This window comes from Triticum dicoccoides, chromosome 2B (genome assembly GCF_002162155.2).
Source record: "Triticum dicoccoides isolate Atlit2015 ecotype Zavitan chromosome 2B, WEW_v2.0, whole genome shotgun sequence".
NCBI classification, from domain to species: Eukaryota; Viridiplantae; Streptophyta; class Magnoliopsida; order Poales; family Poaceae; genus Triticum; species Triticum dicoccoides.
Genome location: NC_041383.1, coordinates 430,679,442 through 430,687,145, shown reverse-complemented (window position 1 = coordinate 430,687,145; position 7,704 = coordinate 430,679,442). Strand labels below are relative to the sequence as shown.

Below are 7,704 nucleotides of genomic sequence, written 5' to 3'. Positions count from 1 at the left end.
AAGATCAATGAGTAGTTGAATAATTATGTAACTATGTGAAGACTCTTTCTCATTTAAGAATTTTAGATCTTGGTATTTTATTCAAACATCAAGCAAAACAAAATAAAATAAAATGACGCTCCAAGCAAAACACATATCATGTGGTGAATAAAAATATAGCTCCAAGTAAAGTTACCGATGAACGAAGACGAAAGAGGGGATGCCATCCAGGGCATCCCCAAGCTTAGGCTCTTGGTTATCCTTGAATATTATCTTGAGGTGCCTTGGGCATCCCCAAGCTTAGGTTCTTGCCACTCCTTATTACATAGTCCATTGAATCTTTACCCAAAACTTGAAAACTTCACAACACAAAACTCAACAGAAAACTCGTAAGCTCCGTTAGTATAAGAAAATAAATCACCACTTAGGTACTGTTGTGTACTCATTATAAATTCATATCGGTGTAATATATACTGTATTTCAACTTCTCTATGGTTCATACCCTCCGATACTACTCATAGATTCATCAAAATAAGCAAATAACACATAGAAAACAGAATCTGTCAAAAACAGAACAGTCTGTAGTAATCTGTATCAAATGTATACTTATGAAACTCCAAAATTTCTACCAAATTACGAAGACCTGAGAAATTCGTGTGCCAATCCAGAGAAAAAATAATCAGATCAAAATCATATTTTTGTGAATTATCAAAACTAATTTACTGGGTGTAAACGTTTCTGATTTTCAGCCTGATCAACACAACTATTACCGTAAGCTATCCTAAAGGTCTTACTTGGCACTTTATTGAAACAAAAGCTATAAAACATGATTACTACAGTAGCATAATTATGTGAACACACAAAAATAGTAAAGGTAAATATTGGGTTGTCTCCCAACAAGCGCTTTTCTTTAATGCCTTTTTTGCTAGGCATGATGGATTCAATGATGCTCGCATAAAAGATAAGAATTGAAACATAAATAGAGCATCATGAAGAATATTACTAACATATTTAAGTCTAACCCACTTCCTATGCATAGGGATTTTGTGAGCAAACAACTTATGGGAACAATAATCAACTAGCATAGGAAGGCAAAACAAGCATAACTTCAAGATTTTAAGCACATAGAGAGGAAACTTGATATTATTGCAATTCCTATAAGCATGTACTAGTACATATGCCCGTGCGTTGCAACAGGCGAAATATTGACAAAACCTGCTTTACGTGCCAGTATGCTTCACTTATATTCAAGTCTCGAAAATGTCGAATTAGGTTACCATCTCGAAAATGTTGAATTAGGTTACCCTTATCTCTATAGGTCCATATGCAGTCGTGTTGCCATGGGTTGAATTATTCTTGTTTGGATCATGAAGTGTTCACGTGAGAAGCCACCATAACATCCTTCACTGGTGCATACTTACGCTTCGCACTTCTATCAAATGAAAGAGTAGTGATACATAGAATATAATTCTTACATATGCATGGAATAGTCTTTTAGGGGAAGAAACATACAATGTGATTCTTAGGGCATCTCCAACACCGAACCGCAAAACAGACACCACATTCGTCCGCAGACTAGGGGGGCAGTCCACGAACATTGGTGTGGGAGACGACCATCCAATACTTTCCGCATATGTCTATCTGCATTTCGGAAGAAATTTAATGGAAGTGAACAAATTTTGATGGATGTTTAAAAAAACCGATTTTTAGACAAAATCGGGTGCTTTTCATATAGACCGGAGCAAATTAATTACATTTCGACATATTTGAACTAAGTCATACTATAAACCTACTCTATATGGCCCCAACGCCCCTTCGACTGTTTTCGGTCGACCGTGAGCCCCGGGAATTGAAGCTCCAGCTCTGCCTTCATAGTCTCCGCCTCCACATCCTACAAGCGGCTAATCGATCGACGATTTTGAGCCCGCCAAGCTTGGCTTCAGCGTGAGCGAAAGGGTGGTGGCCTTCCTGGGGCCCGAGTGTCGGCGAACCCCATGCTCTACTCTTTGTCACCGTCGGCGGCGCCGTTGGGGACGTGCTGACTTGGTGGTCGTGGCGGCGAGACGCGGGCGTGGCAGAGCTGGCAACGTTGTCCTTGTCGTCTGTCTTGTCGTAGACTTCGTCGGCCGCCTTGTTGTTCTCCTTGAAGGCCGCTTCTAACTTCGCCTGACGCTGTCGGTACCACCAGCAGTCACGGCAGATTTCACAGGCGGTGCGATAGGAGTCGACCAACGCCTCATGCTCCGCTCCGTTCATGTGCAGAGTGACCGCCGTGCCGGCGGCGAGTTGCTCCAGCATGCGTCGGTGCTCATAGAGGAGGCAGAGGTTGTACTCCTTGTTGGCTTGCGCCTGTAGGAACAAGGCCTCCCGCTCAGCCAACACCGTTTCGGTGAAGTGAGCATGGGCCTAGTCCATGGTGAAACCCACATGGACCGGAGAGGAGGGTGACATTGACTCATCATCGGTCGCATCCTCTATTGGGATGTTCGTAATGTCGACCTCCGCCTGCCTGCCAGACTGTTAGCCACCTCCCACTCGGCCAATACCGTTTCGGTGTAGTGAGCATGGGCCTAGCCCATGATGATATCCACATGGACCAGCGAGTAGGGTGGCATCGACTCGTCATCGGTTGCGTCCTCTATTGGGATGTCAGTGCGGTCGGCGCCGCTTCAATGCTAGAGTGCCAGTGAGAGTCGTCGATCTGAGCCTGCATGGTGCTCTGGAGCGGCGCTGACCACTTCTGGTGGAATTGACAAGGGTGGGCCATGGCAGTCATAATTGAGCATGGCAGCAATCCGTACGCCTGCAAAGCCCCCAGTTTGTTTTCGGATTGCGGGAAATAAGAAGTCCGGACCGATCGATGGAACGATACATGCCGGCGTTTGATAGTAAAAACATGTTCGGCCGTGCGGCCCAGACGGTTGCAAGCATTTCAAGGGTTGGCGTTGGATACTCTTTGAGAGTTTATTATCAAAAGATTCAAACTCTAATGATTTTTATTACGTAGCTTTTTAATGGAAGGTTTCTTTTATTTGAAAGATTATATTACATTTCCAATGTTTTTTCACTGGCCCAAATGCAAGAAAATATTATAACTCCCGTGTACATTAAAAACAAAGTTGGGGCTGAGCCAGTGGCACGTACACGTTAAAAACAAAGTTGGGGCTAAGCGGGTGGCACGTACACCCATCAGGCCATCACGTGTCCTCCATCGCCTTGCCTCAAAAAGAAAACGGGTCCTCCACCGCTAGTTTATTATCCATTCGTCTCCACCGATGCATCTGCATCTCGCTCCCTTCTCTCGCTCCATATGCGCACACTGATATCATTGCTTCAACGCTGCAGCCAGCGGGATTAGTAGGACACCGTCGGGCAGTTGGAGCCGTCAGCAGGCGGCGACAGCAGCACCCCGACGCCCATGAAAACGCCGCGCAGCAGCCGCAGCATGTGCTGCTCGTCGTTGGACAGGAGCCGTCGCCGCACGCTGCGGATGTCGCTCTCCGGTGCCAGCTTCAAGGTCCCGTGGCCATCCCCTATGCAGCGCCGCCGCCAGCATGGGCATCTCGATGAGGAACGCCGTCGGCGCCCGCGTGTCCTCATGGATGGCCAGGCTCAGCCGGCTGCGGGGGTGCCCGAAGAGCGTCACCGCCGGCGCGTGCTCCGCAAGGATGGCCCCGCTGCCGAGTGCGAGTACGGGTGCGCGAGGGCAAGGAGCATGGCCCCACCGCCACCCCGCAGCGAGCGTGCGCGTTAGGAGGAGGTGGAGGATGAAGGCGGCGGCCGCCTCCACCACGACCACCCGCGCGCCGGCGCACATGGCCTCGCCCAGCAGGTCTCCCCTCCCCCATCCACCCCACTCCGTACTCCTCCATCCCCGCCTCGCCCAGCCCCCCAGAAACAGCGACCAACAGACTGCAGCGGCGGGGGCGCACGGGCATGGCCGTCTTGCAGCCCGTGCTAGTGTTGAGCATCGGCACCACCTTGAACATCTTGAAGAACCCCAGACCGACGCTCTCGGTGTTGCCGTGCTTGGTCCGGCACCTCAAGAGAGCACGCCGGCTGCCTTACCGGCCTCCGTGGCAACGCCTCGGCCCATTCCCCATTCCTGCTCTTGGGAAGATGGCCGTGAACGCATGTCCGCCGCGACAGCTCGCCCCATTCCTGGTATCGGGCGGCGCGGACGGTCGCCGGGACGCATCACCCCGTCCTTCGCTCCTGCGGTGTAGACGCCGGCGGCAAGCAGGCGGTGCGTGCATGGCGGAGGACAACGCAAATGGACAAGGCGCGGTGGTGAACCAGTCTAATTAAGGATTACATGGGTGTTCTCGTAAAAACGAAGCGTTTTCTCAGATAGAATAGGAGTGCGGGTTGATTTCTTAGGAACAAAGGGGTTTTTGTGCAAAAACGCCGACGACGGACGACAGAAACCCAGTTTTCTTTATTATTAGAAATAAAGATTTCTCCCTTATAATAATTTTAAGTAGCATCATGAATGAATTCAACAATATAACCATCACATAAAGCATTCTTTTCATTATCTACAAGCATAGAATTTTTATTACACATAAAGCATTCTTTTCATTATCTACAAGCATAGAATTTTTATTACTCTTCACGTAAGCAAAATTCTTCTCATTCGGAATAGTGGGAGTATCATAAGAGACTCGAATACTATAAATTGTTTCCATATTAAAAAAATAATATTCAAAAAAAAGTAATCATAATCATGACAAGTTTTATAAATATAATCATCACTACTTTTTATAGCTTAAGTTTCATCACAATAATCATCATAAGTAGTAACTTTGTTCTCATCGTAATCAATTGAAACCTCTTCCAAAATAGTGGATTCATCACTAAATAAAGTCACGACCTCTCCAAATCCACTTTCATAGATATTATAAGATTCAACACCCTCCAAAATAGTGGGATCATTACTTCCTAAAATTGACACTCTTCCAAACCCACTTTCATCAATATAACCATCATAAATAGGAGGCATGCTATCATCATAATAAATTTGCTCATCAAAACTTGAGAGGCTAAAAATATCATCTTCATTAACGTAGCATCCCCAAGCTTAGTACAAACATTAATTGCAGCAAATATATTCTCAAACATGCCATTCTCATCAAGCATATCATCCCCAAGCTTGAGCCTTTTCACATCATATGCATAATCACTCTCATCATTCATAGTATGAATAGCACCAATAGTATAGCAATTATCATCATCACAATGAGTAATGGGAGAAACATCATTTGGGAGGGATACCTTTCTACCTTTGCTTCTCCGTTTTTTTTCTTCTTCACATCATGTATGGGTTTAACCCTCTTTTTTGAGCTCCTTATTAATGAGATTGATTGAATAGAAAGCTCCTCCTCGTTATCTGATTCATCATAAAAAATAATAGAAGGATATTGAGAAGTCTCTTCCCTTTCATTACTATTCTCTTCATCTTCTATTTGCTTTCTTTTCTTTATGTAATTGACAATATAAGGATTTTCAATGCAATTCACCACACAACACACATAAATTTCTTCTAGATCAATATCAAGGAATTTCTCAAGGTTATATTCTGGAATATGCTTAGTTATATGTTTCATTTCCTCATAACCCAAAAGAAAACTAAGTTCATTATGATGTGCAAGGGAAATCAAGTCATCACAATTTTTGGACACGACTCAATCATGAAACAATTTGCATCGGAGATTTAAATGACCACGTTCATTGCAAAGTTCACAAGTACGGCAAAGAAATTTTAAATTTTCAGCACAAACATCTAGCCTTTCTTGCAACCATTTAGTTTCTAAATACTTATGCCTCTTGCAAAATCTATCTTCCCTATTTGGTGTGTACTTGCAAGCTCTATGCACTCCACAAAAATTGACATGCTTATAAAAGACATTTTCATCATAACTAGTGCAATCATCATTAGTACTATGGATATTGAAAGAGTTCATACTAACAACATTGCAATCATGCTTATCATTCAAAGATTTAGTACCAAACATTTTATAGACTTCTTCTTCTAGCACTTGAGCACAATTTTCCTTTCCATCATTCTCACGAAAGGTATTAAAAAGATGAAGCGTATGAGGCAAACTCAATTCCATTTTTTATTTTTTTGTAGTTTTCTTTTATAAACTAAACTAGTGATAAAATAAGAAACTAAAAGATTTGATTGCAAGATCTAAAGATATAACTACAAGCACTCACCTCCCCGGCAATGGCGCCAGAAAAGAGCTTGATGTCTATTACGCAACCTTCTTCTTCTAGACGTTGTTGGGCCTCCAAGTGCAGAGGTTTGTAGGACAGTACTAAATTTCCCTCAAGTGGATGACCTAAGGTTTATCAATCCGTGGGAGGCGTAGGATGAAGATGGTCTCTCTCAAACAACCCTGCAACCAAATAACAAAGAATCTCTTGTGTCCCCAACACACCTAATACAATGGTAAATTGTATAGGTGCACTAGTTCGGCAAAGATATGGTGATACAAGTGCAATATGGATGGTAGATATAGGTTTTTGTAATCTGAAAATATAAAAACAACAAGGTAACTAATGATAAAAGTGAGTGTAAACGATATTGAAATGCTAGGAAGCAAAGCCTAGGGTTCATACTTTCACTAAAAGTGCAAGTTCTCTCAACAATAATAACATAACTGGATCATATAACTATCCCTCAACATGCAACAAAGAGTCACTCCAAAGTCACTAATAGCGGAGAATAGACGAAGAGATTATTGTAGGGTACGAAACCACCTCAAAGTTATCCTTTCTGATCGATCTATTCAAGAGTCCGTAGTAAAATAACACGAAGCTATTCTTTTCGTTCGATCTATCATAGAGTTCGTACTAGAATAACACCTTAAGACACAAATCAACCAAAACTCTAATGTCACCTAGATACTCCAATGTCACCTCAAGTATCCGTGGGCATGATTATACGATATGCATCACACAATATCAGATTCATCTATTCAACCAACAGAAAGTACTTCGAAGAGTGCCCCAAAGTTTCTACCGGAGAGTCAAGACGAAAACGTGTGCCAACCCCTATGCATAAGTTCATTGAACCCGCAAATTGATCACCAAAACATACATCAAGTAGATCACATGAATATTTCATTGTCACCACAGTTAAGCACGGCAAGACATACATCAAGTGTTCTCAAATCCTTAAAGACTCAATCCGACAAGACAACTTCAAGGGGAAAACTCAATTCATCGCAAGAGAGTAGAGGGGGAGAAACATCATAAGATCCAACTATAATAGCAAAGCTCACGATGCATCAAGATCGTACCACCTCAAGAACTCGATAGAGAGAGAGAGAGAGAGGGATAAAACACATAGCTACTGGTACATACCCCCAGGCCCGAGAGTGAACTACTCCCTCCTCGTCATGGAGAGCACCGGGATGATGAAGATGGCCACTGGTGAGGGATCCCCCCCTTCGGCAGGGTACCGAAACAGGGTCCCGATTGGTTTTTGGTGGCTACAGAGGCTTGCGGCGGCGGAACTCCCGATCTATTGTGCTCCTCGATGTTTTTAGCGTATATGGATATATATAGGCGAAAGAAGTTGGTCAGGGGAGCCACGAGGGGCCCATGAGGGTGGGGGGCGAGCCCAGGGGGGTAGGGCGCGCCTCCTTGCCTCGTGGCCAGCTGGAAGCTTCCCTGACGTCTACTCCAAGTCTCCTGGATTGCTTCCGTTCCAAAAAT

At 44.2% G+C, this 7,704-nt stretch overlaps 1 pseudogene; it reads right to left on the bottom strand.

The window, feature by feature from the left end:
• Positions 1-3,180: 3,180 nt before the first annotated feature.
• LOC119360926 lies at positions 3,181-3,796 on the bottom strand (annotated as a pseudogene).
• Positions 3,797-7,704: the final 3,908 nt, after the last annotated feature.